This window comes from Mirounga leonina, unplaced genomic scaffold (assembly GCF_011800145.1).
Source record: "Mirounga leonina isolate KUSES-001 unplaced genomic scaffold, KU_Mleo_1.0 Mir_239, whole genome shotgun sequence".
In the NCBI taxonomy this organism is placed as follows: domain Eukaryota; kingdom Metazoa; phylum Chordata; class Mammalia; order Carnivora; family Phocidae; genus Mirounga; species Mirounga leonina.
In genome coordinates this window covers 2,744,822-2,763,296 of record NW_023270624.1, presented here as the reverse complement: position 1 = coordinate 2,763,296, position 18,475 = coordinate 2,744,822, and positions in this window count along the sequence as shown.

The window sequence follows — 18,475 nt, the reverse complement described above, 5'->3', positions numbered from 1 at the left end:
TTTCTTTCTTTCTTTCTTTCTTTCTTTCTTTCTTTCTTTCTTTCTTTCTTTCTTTCTTTCTTTCTTTCTTTCTTTTGAAGTGAAGTGAAAGTTTATTAAGTGAAGGTGAGAGCAGAAAGGAAAGAAGAAGCTCTCTAGAGTGAGAGGGGTCCCAAGTGGGTTGCCATTGAGGGCTTCTAGTGACAGTTCGTTATTGAGAACTGACTGGGAAGCTTGTGGCCTTGAGTTTCTGGTGCCGCCTCGGTTTGAGTTTAGACTATTGCTACAGTGTAATCATGGAAAATGGCCAAACTTCAAAGAATTAAGTCATTAAGGATGTTATCCATAGTTCAGCTCCATTTTTTCAAGAAATTCTGTCCATCATTTAATGTCAAGACACCCAATTTCTGTTTCTGTGAAATTTGAGCTAATATACGTTTTTCTTTGTAAGATTTTAAAGATTAAATATGAAAAATGTAACAAATTCTAGTATTATTTTAGCTATTCTTAACAAATGTAATTGCTTTTCATCTTCATTATATCTGTGCCTTTTCTCTTTTACTTACCCCAGATTCCATTTTCTATTCTTCACATATATAAGCACACTCCCTTGTTAAGTATGCTAAGGTACAAAAGACTGATAATGGGTAAAATTAATATTCCAACTACAAGAATTGAAAATAAATTTTACTAGGGCAATTAGAAAAAGGATAAATGGGCATACTTTCAAAATGTAGCAATTAAAACAATAAGGATATAGCACTACACACCTATTAGAATGGCTATAATCCAAAATACTGACAATGCCAAAAACTGGTGAGATACAATAACTGTCATTCATTGCTGGTGGGAATGCAAAATAGTACATCTACTTGAAAAGACAGTTTGGTGGTTTGTTACAAAACTAAACAGAGCCTTACCATACAATCTGGCAATTGTATTTCTCATGATTTATCCAACTGATTTGGAAACTTAAGTTTACACAAAAACCTGCAAGTGAATGTTTATAGCAGCCTTTTTCATAATCACCAAAAACTTAGAATTAATAAAAATATCTTTAGTAGGTGAATGGACAAACTACAGTACATTTACACAATGAAATATTTTTTCTTTTTTTTTCTTTTTTTTATTATGTTATGTTAATCACCATATATTACATCATTAGTTTTTGATGTAGTGTTCCATGATTCATTCTTTGCATATAACACCCAGTGTTCCATTCAGTACGTGCCCTCTTTAATACCCATCACCAGGCTAACCCATCCCCCCACCCCTCTCCCCTCTAGAACCCTCAGTTTGTTTCTCAGAGTCATACTCTCTCATGGTTTGTCTCCCCCTCTGATTCCACCCCTTCATTTTTCACTTCCTACTATCTTCTTTTTTAAAAAACATATCATGTATTGTTTGTTTCAGAGGTACAGGTCTGAGATTCAACAGTCTTACACAATTCACAGTGTTCACCATTGCACATACCCTCCCCAATGTCTATCACCCAGCCGCCCCATCCTTCCTACCCCCCACCACTCCAGCAACCCTCAGTTTGTTTCCTGAGATTAAGAATTCCTCATATCAGTGAGGTCATATGATACATGTCTTTCTCTGATTGACTTATTTTACTCAGCATAATACCCTCCAGTTCCATCCACGTCATTGCAAATGGCAAGATTTCATTCCTTTTGAAGACTGCATAACATTCCATTGTATATATATACCACATCTTCTTTCTCCATTCATCTGTTGATAGACATGTCGACTCTTTCCACAGTTTAGCTATTGTGGACATTGCTGCGTGTACCCCTTCAGATGCCTACATTTGTATCTTTGAGGTAAACACCCAGTAGTGCAATTGCTGGGTCACAGGGTAGCTCTATTTTCAACTTTTTGAGGAACCTCCATACTGTTTTCCAGAGTGGCTGCACCAGCTTGCATTCCGACCAACAGTGTAGGAGGGTTCCCCTTTCTCCACATCCCCGCCAACATCTGTCATTTCCTGACTTGTTAATTTTAGCCATTCTGACTGGTGTGAGGTGGTATCTCATTGAGGTTTTGATTTGGATTTCTCTGATGCTGAGCAATGTTGAGCACTTTCATGTGTCTGTTGGCCATTTGGATGTCTTCTTTGGAAAAATGTCTGTTCACGTCTTCTGCCCATTTCTTGATTGGATCATATGTTCTTTGGGTGTGGAGTTTAATAACTTCTTTATAGATTTTGGATACTAGCCCTTTATCTGATATATCATTTGCAAATATCTTCTCCCATTCTGTCGGTTGTCTTTTGGTTTTGTTGACTGTTTCTTTTGCTGTGCAAAAGCTTTTTATCTTGATGAAGTCCCAATAGCTCATTTTTGCCCTTGCTTCTCTTGACTTTGGCAATGATTCTAGGAAGAAATTGCTGCAACTGAGGTCGAAGAGGTTGCTGCCTGTGTTCTCCTGTAGGATTTTGATGGACTCCAGTCTCACATTGAGGTCTTTCAACCATTTTGAGTCTACTTTTGCGTGTAGTGTAATGAAATGGTCCAGTTTCATTCTTCTGCATATGGCTGTCCAATTTTCCCAACACCATTGTTGAAGAGACTGTCTTTCTTCCATTGGACATTCTTCAGCTTTGTCAAAGATTAGTTGACCATACAGTTGAGGGTCCATTTCTGGGCTCTCTATTCTGTTCCATTGATCTATGTGTCCGTTTTTCAGCCAGTACCATAGTGTCTTGATGATGACAGCTTTGTAATAGAGCTTGAAGTCTGGAATTCTGATGCTACCAGCTTTGCTTTTCTTTATCAACATTCCTCTGGCTATGTGGGGTCTTTTCTGGTTCCATACAAATTTTAGGATTTTTTGTTCCATTTCTTTGAAAAAAGTGGTTGGTATTTTGATAGGGATTGTATTAAATGTATAGATTGCTCTAAGTAGCATTGACATCTTCACAATATTTGTTCTTCCAATCCATGAGCATGGAATGTTTTTGCATTTCTTTGTGTCTTCCTCAATTTCTTACATGAGTATTTTATAGTTTTCTGAGTACAGATTCTTTGCCTCTTTGGTTAGATTATTTCCTAGGTATCTTATGGTTTTGGGTACAGTTGTAAATGGGATTGACTCCTTAATTTCTCTTTCTTCTGTCTTGCTGTTGGTTATAGGAATGCCACTGATTTCTGTGCATTGATTTTATATCCTGCCACTTGACTGAATTCCTGTATGAGTTCTAGGAGTTTTGGGGTGGAGTCTTTTGGGTTTTCCACATAAAGTATCATATCATTGGCAAACAGTGAGAGTTTGACTTCTTCTTTGCCGATTCAGATGCCTTTTATTTCTTTTTGTTGTCTGATTGCTGTGGCTACGACTTCTAATACTATGTTGGATAGCAGTGGTGATAGTGGACATCCCTGCCATGTTCCTGATCTTAGGGGGAGAGCTCTCAATTTTTCGCCATTGAGAATATTTGCTGTGGGTTTTTCATAGATGGCTTTTATGATATTGATGTATGTACCCTCTATCCCTATACTCTGAAGAGTTTTGATTAAGAAAGGATGCTGTACTTTGTCGAATGCTTTTTCTGCATCTATTGAGAGGATCATATGATTCTTGTTCTTTCTTTTATTAATGTATTGTATCACGTTGATTGATTTGAGGATGTTGAACTAACCTTGCAGCCCAGGGATAAATCCCACTTGGTCGTGGTGAATAATCCTTTTAATGTACTGTTGGATCCTACTGGCTAGTATTTTGGTGAGAATTTTTGCATCCATGTTCATCAAGGATATTGGTCTGCAATTCTCCTTTTTGATGGGGTCTGTCTGGTTTGGGGATCAAGGTAATGCTGGCCTCATAAAGCGAGTTTGGAACTTTTCCTTCCATTTCTATTTTTTGCAACAGTTTCAGACGAATAGGTATTAATTCTTCTTGAAATGTTTGGTAGAATTCCCCTGGGAAGCCATCTGGCCCTGGGCTTTTGTTTGTTGGGAGATTTGCGATGACTGCTTCAATTTCCTTAGTGGTTATAGGTATGTTCAGGTTCTCTATTTCTCCCTGGTTCAGTTTTGGTAGTTGATAGATCTCTAGGAATGCATCCATTTCTTCCAGATTATCTAATTTGCTGGCCTAGAGTTCCTCATAATATGTTCTTAGAATTGTTTGTATTTCTTTGGTGTTGGTTGTGATCTCTCCTCTTTCATTCATGATTTTGTTGATTTGGGTCATTTCTCTTTTCTTTTTGATAAGTCTGGCCAGGACTTTATCAATCTTGTGAATTCGTTTAAAGAACCAGCTCCTAGTTTGTTTGATCTGTTCTACTGTTCTTTTAGTTTCTATTTCATTGATTTCTGCTCCGATCTTTATTATTTCTCTTCTCCTGCTGGGTTTAGGCTTTATTTGCTGTTCTTTCTCCAGCTCCTTTAGGTGTAGGGTTAGGTTGTGTATTTGAGACCTTTCTGTGTTTCTTGAGAAAGGCTTGTATTGCTATATACTTTCCTCTTAGGACTGACTTTGCTGCATCCCAAAGATTCTGAACAGTTGTGTTTTCATTTTCAATGGTTTCCATGAATGTTTTTAATTCTCTTTAATTTCTTGGTTGACCCATTCATTCTTTAGTAGGATGCTCTTTAGCCTCCATGTATTTGAGTTCTTTCTGACTTTCCTCTTGTGATTGAGTTCTAGTTTCAAAGCATTGTGGTCTGAAAATAGGCAGGGAATGATCCCAATCTTTTGGTACTGGTTGAGGCCTGATTTGTGACCTAGGATGTGATCTATTCTGGAGAATGTTCCATGGGCACTAGAGAAGAATGTGTATTCTGTTGTTTGGGGATGGAATGTTGTGAATAGATCTGTGAAGTTCATTTGGTCCAGTGTGTCATTTAAAGTCTTTATTTCCTTGTTGATCTTTTGCTTAGATGATCTGTCCATTTCAGTGAGGGGGGTGTTAAAGTCCTCCACTATTATTGTATTGTTGTCAATGTGTTTCTTTGCTTTTGTTATTAATTGCCTTATAAAATTGGCTGCTCCCATGTTAGGGGCATAGATATTTACAATTGTTAGATCTTCTTGTTGGTAGACCCTTTAAGTAGGATATAGTGTCCTTCTTCATCTCTTATTACAGTCTTTGGTTTAAAATCTAATTTGTCTGATATAAGGATTGCCACCCCAGCTTTCTTTTGGTGTCCATTAGCATGGTAAATTGTTTTCCACCCCCTCACTTTCAATCTGGGGGTGTCTTTCGGTCTAAAATGAGTCTCTTGCAGACAGCATATCGATGGGTCTTGTTTTTTTATCCAATCTGATAACTTGTGTCTTTGATTGAGGCATTTAGCCCATTTACATGCAGGGTAACTATTGAAAGTTATGAATTTAGTGCCACTGTATTGCCTCTAAGGTGATTGTTACTGTATATTTTTTGTGTTCCTTTCGGTCTATGTTACTTTTAGGCTCTCTCTTTGTTTAGAGGACCACTTTCAGTATTTCTTGTAAGGCTGGTTTCATGTTTGCAAATTCCTTTATTTTTTGTTTGCCCTGAAGCTTTTTATCTCTCCTTCTATTTTCAATGACAGCCTAGCTGGATAGAGTATTCTTGGCTGCATATTTTTCTCATTTAGTGCTCTGAATATATCCTGCCAGTCCTTTCTGGCCTGCCACGTCTCTGTGGATAGGTCTGCTGCCAATCTAATATTTCTAACATTGTAGGTTACAAATCTCTTTTCCTGAGCTGCTTTCAAGATTTTCTTTTTGTCTCTGAGACTCATAAGTTTTACTATTAGATATTGGGGTGTTGACTTATTTTTATTGATTTTGAGAGGGGTTCTCTGTGCCTCCTGGATTTTGATGCCTTAAACAATGGAGTATTATACAGCAATAAAAAACTGAGCTATCAAGCCATGAAAATACAGGAAGGAGTTTTCAATGTTTAGTACTAAGTGAAAGAAAATAGTCTGAAAAAGCTACATGCTATATGATTCCAGCTATATGACATTCTGGAAAAGGAAAAACTATGGAAAAAATAAAAGATTAATGATTGCCAGGGGCTAATGGAGAGGAAAGGATGAATAGTCAGAACACAAAGGGTTTTAGGGCACTGAATCTATTCAGTATGATGCTGTAGTGGGAGTTACAAGACCTTATGCATTTGTCAAAATACATAGAATAGACTGAGTGAATCCTAATGTAAACTATAGGCTATAGTTAATAATAATGTATGAAATTAGTTCTTTAGTTGTAACAAATGTACCACACTGATACAAGTTGTTAATAATAGGGGAAAGGGAAAGAATATACAGCAATTCTCTGTACCATCTGCTAAACTTTCAGTAAACCAAAAAAACCAGAATATCATTTTACTAATAAAAAAACTTCTTACAAACCATATAACCCTCTGATACTGTACTTCACTGAAGAAATCAGGGGCACCTGGGTGGCTCAGTCAGTTAAGCATCTGCCTTCAGCTCAGGTCATGATTTCAGGGTCCTGGGATCCAGCACCACATTGGACTCCCTCCTCAGCAGGGAGTCTGCTTGTCCATTTCCCCTTGCCCCTCACCCCCTGCCTGTGCATGTGCTCTCTCTCTCTCTCAAATAAATAAATAAAGCCCTTAAAAGAAAAGAAATCCTTAGAAGCTGTCACCAAAATATAGTAGAGCTTGTAGAAATAAGGTGGAGTTGAGCATTAGATGATAAAATCTCATTAATCTTATTAGCCTTTTTTTTTAGGATTTGGCCGTGAGCATTTGGGGGATGGGGAACAACAAGGCTAATATATTTTGGAAATAAAAGTTAATTAGCATAATATGAACCAAATCCTATTTTGTTTCACTTGTGCTAATGGTAGCATTTCCTTGGAACTCTGCATTCCAGGTCAGGATCCTTTCTCCTCCTGAATATGTAAGAAGGTACTGGTAATGCACAATCTGTGTGTAGAGGATAAATAAATGGTCTATATTTCCCTGTGCTCTGTATTCTTCTCCACACTAGGAGAGAATAATATTTCAAAAGAAAGCTGCTACTGCAGGAGAAATCCCTCATTAGAGTGTGTGGCATGGTTTTCTTCTCAGAGTATATTTTGTCATTCATTATAAGTCTCAAGCACTAAAAGTGTTATGTATTTTAGACAATCATAGCTGTGCAAAGATAGTAGAAAATTTTGAAGTCCTTTAAAGAAATGTGAAGCCATTCCTCCACTTGTGAGCCATCCAGCCATAGGTTCAGAAAAATCAGGTTGAGCATCAGTGTTGGAACCTATGGAAAATGTCTCAGAACTTTGTGTTCCCTCTGATAGAAACCCACAAGCAAAAGGTGTAACTTGTGTTCATTAAATAATTAGTAATGACTGAAAGAGTGGTCCGTTTGGCTCTCAGTTCTGCTAGTCATTCACTCTGTCACTTAGATGACTCTGCTTCTTAAGCCTCAGTTTCTCCATAAATGAATGAGCAATATTCTTGCAGATATAATTGCTGATTCCTTCAGAAAGAAATTACCTTGACAACAATGAGTAGTGCACAGACCCTTGCAGCAGCTACAGGAAAAACATGATGAAAGTTCTTAAATTTTGGTTTCTATTCTGATATTTAGAATACCATGAACATGTTTTGCTAAAAATATGTACTTATATATAGCAGACATAGTGATTTTTGTCATTAATTGGTGTCTCTAAGAAGCACAGGATCATCCATGGAAAGGAGGGAGGGTGAACCGATTGAGGACTATGGTGGGACAAGGGAGCCACTGGTCTTCCAGGATCTGCCCAAGGGCCTGACAATCAATTAGCACTCTGTAAATGATGCCCAAAGGAAATGTGGGGAATCCTTCATATGGGAGAAAAATTCAAGAGACTAAGTAATTCTAGAGGAAATCTTGTCAATGACTGATAAATGGGTTCATGTCATGTGCCAATTTCAATGACTGCCCTTGGCTTCCTAGATTTCTGTGTTGAGGATTTTGTCAAAAAAAAAGGCTAGAGTTAAGCTTTGTAAGAAGAGTGATGCAATCTCATTAACCAGGATGGACATAGGCTAGATCCTGAGGAATGAGTCCCACGGTTTAGGTACCAAGTACAAATGCCCTGTATTTGTGATTACTGATCTTGTTCAAACTGATCATTACAGAGGTAAGGAAGCAGAGTACAGCAAGCTGTATTAGGTTACACAATTTGCTGTCAACAGCAGCACTGGCACAAAATTCAGATCTCTTGCTTCAAATGTGTTTATCTACAGACCTATTTTTGCTGATGAGCAAATGCAACAACTGTTGAAAAAAAGTGTAATGTGTCTATGAGATGAAGGAGCACAAATGCATGCACACACACACACACACTTTGTAAAAAATGGTTGCCAAGACAAGGAAGAAGTAAAATTTTCAGTTTTTGCAGATGACATTATACTCTATATAGGAAACCCAAAACATGCCACCAAAAATGCTAGAACTAATAAACAAATTTAGTAAAGTTGCAGGATACAAAATAAGCATACAGAACTCTGTTGCATTTCTATACAACAATGAAGCTGCAGAAAGAGAAATTAAGGAATCAATCCCATTTACAATTGCACCAAAAATTACAAAATACTTAGAAATAAACCTAAGCAAAGAGGTAAAAGACCTGTTCTCTGAAAACTATAGAACGCTGATGAAATAAATTGAAGATGACACAAAGAAATGGAAAGATATTCCATAGTCATGAATTGAAGAAAACACATTGATAAAGTCTCTATACTACCCAAAGCAATCTACACATTTAATGCAATCCTTACCACAATATCATCAGCTTTTTCACTGAGCCAGAACAAACCATCTTAAAATTTGTATGGAACCACAAAAACCCGAAATAGCCAAAGCAATACTGAAAAAGAAAAGAAAAGCTGGAGGCACCACAATTCCAGACTAAGTTATGTTACAAAGCTGTGGTCCTCAAGGCAGTATGGTTCTGGCACAAAAACAGACAAATAGATCAATGGAATAGAATAGAAGACAGAAATGAACCCACAATTATATGGTCAATTAATCTGGAACAAAGCAGGAAAGACTAACTAAGGGGGGAAAGACCATCTTGTCAACAAATGGTGTTGGGAAAACTGGAGAGCAACATGCAGAAGAATGAACTTGGACCACTTTCTTTCACCATACACACACACACACACAAACTGAATTAAAGACCTAAATGTGAGACCTGAAACCATAAAACGCTTAGAGGAGAACACAGGCAGTAACCTCTTTGACATCAGCCTTAGCAACATTCTAGGTATGTCTCCTGAGGCAAGAGAAACAAAAGCAAAAATAAACTATTGGGACCTCATCAAAATAAAAAGCTTCTGTACAGCAAAGGAAACAATCAACAAAACTAAAAGGCAACCTATGAATGGAAGAAGATATTTGCAAATGACACATCTGAAAAAAGGGTTAGTATCCAAAATATATAAAGAAATTATAAAACTCAAAAACCAAAAAATGAATAATCCAATTAAAAATGGGCAGAAGACATGAATAGACATTTTTCCAAAGAGGACATCCAGTTGACCAACAAACACATGAAAAGATGCTCAGCATCACTCATCATCAAGGAAATACAAATCAGAACTATAATGAGATATCATTTCACACTGGTCAGAATGGCTAAAATCGAGAACACAAAAACAGGTGTTAGAGAGGATGTGGAGAAAGGGGAACCTTCTTGCACTGTTGGTGGGAATGCAAACTGTTCTCACCATTCTGGAAAACAGTATAGAGTTTTCTCAAGAAGTTAAAAATAGAACTACCCTATGATCCAACAATCATACTACTATTTACTTCCAAAATACAAAAATACTAATTCAAAGGGATACATACACAATAGCCAAATTATGGAAATAGCCCAAGTGTCCATTGACTGATGCATGGATAAAGAAGATGTGGTGTATAGACATACAATGGACTATTATTCAGCCTTAAAAAAGGAGTGAAATCTTGCCATATGCGAGGATGTGGATGGAGCTAGAGAGCATTATGCTAAGCGAAATAAGTCAGTTAGAGAAATAAAAATACCATATAATTTCACTCCTATGTGGAATTTAAGAAACAAAACAAAACAAAACAAAACAAAAAAAAAAAAAAAAGGAGAAAGAGAGAGGCAAACCAAGAAACAGACTCTTAACTATAGAGATAAATCTCATGGTTACCAGAGCGGAGGTGGGTGGGTGGGTGGGTTAAGTTTGTGATGGGGATTAAGGAGAGCACTTTTATGGTCACAGGGTGATGTATGGAGGTGTGGAATCACTATATTGTACACCTGAACCTAATATTATACTGTATGTTAACTAGTGGAATCTGAATAAAAACTCTTTAGAAAAAAAAAAAAGAGATGGCCTCCAAGAGGTTAAATTCAGAAATCACTGCTGATAGAAAAATTTTGGAGGATTACAAAAAAAAATGTGGAAGTATAATTCCTTACCATGATACATTATACTTGCCTTAAACTAAGAAAAGATCCAGGTATAATGATAAAGCAATATACCCATTATTAATAAATTAAAAATAAAGACAAGAAAGGGCACCTGGGACATTCAGTTGGTTAAGTGTGCAACTGTTGATTTTGGCTCAGGTCATGATCTCAGGTGGTGAGATCAAGCCTTGCAGCAGGCTCTGTGCTGAGCATGGAGACTGATTAGGGTTCTCTTTTCCTCTCCCTCTGTTCCTCTCCCTCCCTCTCTCTCTCTCTCACACACACAAATAAATAAATAAATCTTTGAAAATAAATAAATAAATAAATACATTCATACATACATATACACAAGAAAGTCCATTTTCACCATGTTGATTGATTGACATAGTTTTGGAAATCTTAAGCAATATAATAAAGATAAAAAATAAGTCCCTCTGTTTTAGAATAAAGAAAATCAAATCTTTATTTTTTGCATTTGATGACTGTGCAAAGTAAACACAATGTGACCCTCTACAAAACTGTTTACTAATTAGATGTTATATGTAGGAGAGCAAAATTTAAAAATACATTAATATTTGGGGCACCTGGGTGGCACAGCCAGCTAAGCATCCAACTCTTGGTGTCAGCTCAGGTCATGATCTCAGGGTTGTTAGATGGAGCCCCACGTTGGGCTCCATGCCCAATGGGGAGTCTGCTTGAGATTCTCTCTCTCCCTCTGCCCCTCCCCCACTCACACACACTCTTACTCTCTTTCTCAAAATAAAAAAATAAATCTTAAAAATGTACATTAATATTTAAAAACCAGAAGTCCCTCACTTTCCCAGCAATAAACATCGGCAAATATCAAAAATTACAAAAACAATAGCAAATGAGCTACTTATGAGTGAATTTAATGAGAAATATACAGAATTAATATAATGTAAAATATGGAAAAATATACATAGCATGCACACAAACAAACACACAAATATCCACATACCACATACAAATTTAACTCTTCACAAAGGAAGGTAACTGAATACCCAACTAAAGCAGAGTCTAGTACACTCCTAGTTGAGAGAAGAAACTTTATAAAGATATCTATACTCCTCAAATGAATGGTAAGTCTAGTGTTACTCCAATAAGAACTATAAAAGGTTTTGTTGGGGCACATGGGTGGCTCAGTCTGTTAAGCATCTGCCTTCAGCTCAGGTCATGATCCCAGGGTCCTGGGATCGAGCCCCACATCAGACTCCCTGTTCAGCAGGTAACCTGCTCCTCCCTCTCCCTCTGCCTGCCACTCCACTTGCTTCTGCTCTCTCTTTCTCTGTCAAATAAATAAATAAAATTTTTATTTTTTATTTTTATTTAAATAAATTTATTTTTATTTAAATAAGATAAAAATTATATTTTTATTTTATTTTATTTATCTTTTTATTTTTTATTTATTTTACTAAAGATAATTTTTTAAATAAATATCTTTTATTAAAGATTTATTTATTTTCATTGAAACAAATAATCTTTTAAAAAATTTTAAAAAGATAAAAGGTTTTTGTTGTTGTTTTGAAACATAACAATGAAGTTCTAGAGTTGTTTTCCTTTCTTAAATAAATGGTCAAATAATCATAAAATTGAAAAAGGAAGAAAAAGACCATTATATTTAACACATATAGTACAGAGAACAAATAACATCTTAAAATAATCCAAATGGTGAGGTACAGTTTGAAGAGTTAGAAAATTAGTCCATGAAAAATGTAAAAATGTAGTATATGAAAAAAGAAAACTGATATTGAAACTCATCATATAAAGGAATAGTTTCTCAATAATTGGTTTTAGGATAAATACATAGTTATTCAGAGAGAATACAGTAAATCTCTCCTTCAAAATCATATCACAAAATTCCAGCTTCAAAGAATTAAGTGTAAAAAACAAACACAGACAAGAAAACTAATAAAAGTTAAAAAATATTGCTCAAGTTTGAAGCTATTTAGACATTTTCTAATCATAGAATTAGTAGAAGAAACTACAGAAGTAATGTTGATGATTTTTACTTCATAACTTAAAATATTATTTAACAAAAAAGCCATGAACAATAATGAAAAAATAGAAAAAAAATAAGAAAATGCAAACAGTATTTGAAACATATTGGCAGACACATAGTCATACTTAATATGCAAAGAGGTTAAATAAGTTTTTAAAATAACACTTCTTTTTTTTTTAAAGATTTTATTTATTTATTTGAGAGAGAGAATGAGAGACAGAGAGCACAAGAGGGAAGAGGGTCAGAGGGAGAAGCAGACCCCCCGCCGAGCAGGGAGCCCGATGCGGGACTCGATCCCGGGACTCCAGGATCATGACCTGAGCCAAAGGCAGTGGCTTAACCAACTGAGCCACCCAGGCGCCCTAAAATAACACTTCTAATAAATAAAAGAAATAATATTGGAGATAATTTTTAAGATAATAAATATTAACACATTCAAGAAGTTTCAACCTCACTAATTTTTTTAAATAATAATTAAATTCAGTTATCTAGGGTCAATATTACCAGAAATGTAAATGTGTGTTCCTATTTACTTCTCTTTAGAGACCATTGTGAGGATGTCGGGGAAATAGGAACTAGCAACCAATAGGAAAGTAAACTGATGATGTAAAATGCAACTAAAAAAAGAAATATTGAAAAAGAAAAACAAAGCTGGGGGCATCACGTTGCCTGATTTCAAGCTATATTACAAAGCCGTGATCACCAAGATAGCATGGTACTGACACAAAAATGGACATAGACCAACAGAACAGAATAGAGAGCCCAGATATGGGCCCTCAACTCTATGGTCAAGTAATCTTCCACAAAACAGGAAAAAATATCCAATAGAAAAAAGACAGCCTCTTCAATAAATTGTGCTAAGAAAATTGGACAGCTATATACAGAGGAATGAAACTCAACCATTCTCTAACTCCAAACACAACGATAAACTCAAAATGGATGAAAGACCTCAGTGCGAGATTGGAATCCATCAAAATCCTAGAGGAGAACATAGACAATAACCTCTTTGACATCAGCCACAGCAACTTCTTTCAAGATACATCTCCAAGGCAAGTGAAAGAAAACCAAAAATGAACTTTTGGGACTTCATCAAGATAAAAATCTTCTGCATAGCAAAGGAAACAGTCAACAAAGAGGTAACCCACAGAATGGAAGAAGATATTTGCAAATGACACTACAGATAAAGGGCTGATCTATAAAGAACTTCTCAAATTCAACACCCAAAAAACAAATAATCAAGTAAAAAAAAATGGGCAGAAGACATGAACAGACCTTCTGCAAAGAAGACATACAAGTGGCTAACAGACACATGAAAAATGTTCATCATCATTAGCCATCAGGGAAATCAAATCAAAAGCACATTGAGATACCACCTTACCCCAGTTAGAATAGCAAAAATGGACAGGGAAAGAAACAACAAATGTTGGAGAGGTTGTGGAGAAAGGGGAACCCTCTTACACTGTTGGTGGGAATGCAAGTTGGTACAGCCACTTTGGAAAACAGTGTGGAGGTTCCTCACAAATTTAAAAATAGAGCTTCCCTGTGACCCAGCAATTGCGCTCCTGGGTATTTACCTCAAAGACACAGATGTAGTGAAAAGAAGGGCCATATGCACCCCAATGTTCATAGCAGCAATGTCCACAATAGCCAAACTGTGGAAAGAGCCAAGATGCCCTTCAACAGATGAATGGATAAAGATGTGGTTCATATATACAATGGAATATTACTCAGCCATCAGAAAGGATGAATACCCAACTTTTACATCCACATGGATGGGACTGGAGGAGATTATGCTAAGAGAAATAAGTCAAGCAGAGAAAGTCAATTATCCTATGGTTTCACTTATTTGTGGAACATAAGGAATAGCATGGAGGACATTAGGGGAAGGAAGGGAAAGATGAAGGGTGGGGGGAAATTGGAGGGGGAGATGAACCATGAGAGACTATGGACTCTGAGAAACAATCTGAGGGTTTTAGAGGGAGGAGAGTGGTGGGACGGGTTAGCCCAGTGATGGGTATTAAGAAGGGCACATATTGCATGGAGCACTGGGTATTATGCACAATGAGTCATCGAACACTACATCAAAAACTAATGATGTACTGTATGGTGACTAACATAACACAATAAAATAAGATACAATTTAAAAAATGAAATCAAAACTTTAAATATATTTAAACAAACTGACTAAATAATTCTGAATGAAGAAAATGTGAGAAAAAACACTCAAAAATCCACACTCAAAATTAAGTATAAGGATATTTATCATTGCATAATTTTACTGCCACAATTAAAGCAATATATGTATCAAAAATAAGGCATTGGTTAAATATAATGGAGCATATCCATGTAGAATACCCTGTGAACATTGAACACTACCTTTGGAAGAATATTTCACATCAGAGATACTTCTTATGAAGTAGTTTGTGAACAATGTAAATTACCAAATTATATGAAATACATACATATACCTATGCATATATGTGTTTGTATGTAAATGTTATATATGTGTGTGTATATATATATATATAATACTTATTATGTGTCCATACACACAGTGGAAATGCAATTTTGTCATGATGACGTTCCATATGGTATGTTTTTATCAACTATCTCTGGATATTAAGGGAGCTTATAAATTTTGGGGGGACCTTCTAGATTTTTAAACATTTTCTTATTTTCCTCAGTGCATGTATTGCCTTAATACACAGATATAATAATTATTAGAATATCAATAAAATGCTAAAATAAATAACATGAATTGGGCTATTTTTCATCTTTTTATGTCTTTTCACATTAGTCCACACATTTCTCTAGGAGGAAAAGCTGCTGGAGGAAATTTCTGATGAAATGCTCAGAAAATCAGGAACTTGCCTTTGTGAGCCCAGTGATGGAAACAGTTTTCTCAAAGCCCATATGACTCTAGGGCTCACTCTCTTCCACCCCATGAAACACTTCTAATTAGCTGTGACAAATCTCTTAGTGTCCACTGCAATCCACAGGGAAGAGACCTACTCTTTCCAAGAGCACTTCATTTCATGGCCTACTCACAAAACTATTTAAGCTCTTGCCTCTTCTCACCCTGGGTGCTCCCCTTGGCACCCAGGAATCCAAACAGAGAACACCCAGAGAGGATTCAGCACCCTTTAATGGTCTGGAGCTTTCTTTCTGCCTTCTTAGTGTTTCACAGTTGTCTCTCTTTGGTTTCTAGATATTGTCTTGTAAAGATAGGAAGCAAGAATTAACACACTTTTGTAGAAGGCTGGAAAATTTGTATGATTTTTCCTTGCAATTTAAAATGTTTCAGGGATTTTAGGATGACTTTTTTTTAATGATACTTCCTTCTGCAGAGTTATATTGCAAAATAGTTCTTAATAAATTGCTGCACATCTCTTTGTGCTAATTCCATCATCAGTTGCTAAGGATACTTCTAGACTATAGTTCAGGAAATTCAAGATCATAAATCCAAATTAAAAACAAACAAACAAACAAACAAACAAAAAAACCCTCTGTGTGCTGGATTTTCATGCAGAGGACACCTGGACGTACAGATTGACCAGATCTTGAAAGTTTTCCCATTGTGGTTACCCATGACTGTGAATAACTTTGTGTTTTTCTTTCTCAGCATAAACTAGAAGATAAATTAAATCCACTAATCTTAATCATTTCTCTTCTAGTAACAGATCACCTTCTCTTTTCTGAAGTCTTTGTTCACTCCTCATTCCTTTCTTCACTACATAAATTCTTTTTTTTTTTAAGATTTTATTTATTTATTTGACAGAAAGAGACATGGCGAGAGAGGGAACACAAGCAGGGGGAGTGGGAGAGGGAGAAGCAGACTCCCTGCCAAGCAGGGAGCCCAATGCGGGGCTCGATCCCAGGACCCTGGGATCATGACCTGAGCCGAAGGCAGACACTTAACGACTGAGCCATCCAGGCACCCCTTAACTACATAAATTCTTACAGTTTCCTGATGAGTTCTTGTTATTTTTGTCGTTACTATTGTTGTTGTTGTTTACTAAATTTTATATGACCATCTATACCTTTGAAAAATGCACCCTACTCTGAATGGCTATCTGGTAAGTGACAGGGGCAATCATCTTTAGTCGGACCTATGTTCAGTATAAAATTAGGCATAGGGTGATTTTTTTATATTGATGATGTGCATTACCTTCTTAATTTTTTTTAACCCCTTTGCTTTTATTTTTTTTATTTTTTTATATATTTTTTATTTTTTTATTCTTATGTTAATCCCCATACATTACATCATTAGTTTTAGATGAAGTGTTCCATGATTCATTGTTTGTGCATAACGCCCAGTGCTCCATGCAGAATGTGCCCTCCTCAATACCCACCACCAGGCTAACCCATCCTCCCACCCCCCTCCCCTCTAGAAACCTGTTTGTTTTACAGAGTCCATCGTCTCTCATGGTTCGTCTAACCCTCTGATTTCCCCCGCTTCATTCTTCCCCTCCCGCTACCTTCTTCTTCTTTGTTTTTTCTTAACATATATTGCATTATTTGTTTCACAGGTACAGATCTGAGATTCAATAGTCTTGTACAATTCACAGCGCTTACCAGAGCACATACCCTCCCCAGTGTCTATCACGCAGTCACCCCATCCCTCCCACCCCACCCCCCACTCCAGCAACCCTCAGTTGGTTACCTGCAATTAAGAATTCCTCATATCAGTGAGATCGTATGATACATGTCTTTCTCTGTTTGACTTATTTCACTCAACATAATACCCTCCAGTTCCAGCCACGTCGTTGCAAATGGCAAGATCTCATTCCTTTTGATGGCTGCATAATATTCCATTGCATATATATACCACCTCTTCTTTATCCATTCATCTGTCGATGGACATCTTGGCTCTTTCCACAGTTTGGCTATTGTGGACATTGCTGCTATAAACATCGGGGTACACGTACCCCTTCGGATCACTACTTTTGTATCTTTGGGGTAAATACCCAGTAGTGCAATTGCTGGATCATATGGTAGCTCTATTTTCAACTTTTTGAGGAACCTCCATACTGTTTTCCAGAGTGGCTGCACCAGCTTGCATTCCCACCAACAGTGTAGGAGGGTTCCCCTTTCTCCGCATCCCCGCCAACATCTGTTGTTTCCTGACTTGTTAATTTTAGCCATTCTGACTGGTGTGAGGTGGTATCTCATTGAGGTTTTGATTTGGATTTCCCTGATGCCGAGCGATGTGGAGCACTTTTTCATGTGTCTATTGGCCATTTGGATGTCTTCTTTGGAAAAATGTCTGTTCATGTTTTCTGCCCATTTCTTGATTGGATTCTTTGTTCTTTGGGTGTTGAGTTTGATGAGTTCTTTATAGATTTTGGATACTAGCCTTTATCTGATATGTCATTTGCAAATATCTTCTCCCATTCTGTCGGTTGTCTTTTGGTTTTGTTGACTGTTTCCTTTGCTTTGCAAAAGCTTTTTATCTTGATGAAGTCCCAATAGTTCCTTTTTGCCCTTGCTTCCCTTGCCTTTGGCGATGTCTCTAGGAAGAAGTTGCTTCGGCTGAGGTTGAAGAGGTTGCTGCCTGTGTTCTCCTTTAGGATTTTGATGGACTCCTGTCTCACATTGAGGTCTTTCAACCATTTGGAGTCTATTTTTGTGTGTGGTGTAAGGAAATGGTCCAGTTTCATTCTTCTGCATATGGCTATCCAATTTTCCCACACCATTTGTTGAAGAGACTATCTTTGTTCCATTGGACATTCTTTCCTGCTTTGTAGAAGATTAGTTGACCATAGAGTTGAGGGTCCATTTCTGGGCTCTCTATTCTGTTCCATTGATCTATGTGTCTGTTTTTGTGCCAGTACCATGCTGTCTTGATGATGACAGCTTTGTAATAGAGCTTGAAGTCCGGATTGTGATGCCGCCAGCTTTGCTTTTCTTTTTCAACATTCCTCTGGCTATGCGGGGTCTTTTCTGGTTCCATACAAATTTTAGGATGATTTGTTCCATTTCTTTGAAAAAAGTGGATGGTATTTTGATGGGGATTGCATTGAATGTGTAGATTGCTCTAGGTAGCATTGACATCTTCACAATATTTGTTCTTCCAATCCATGAGAT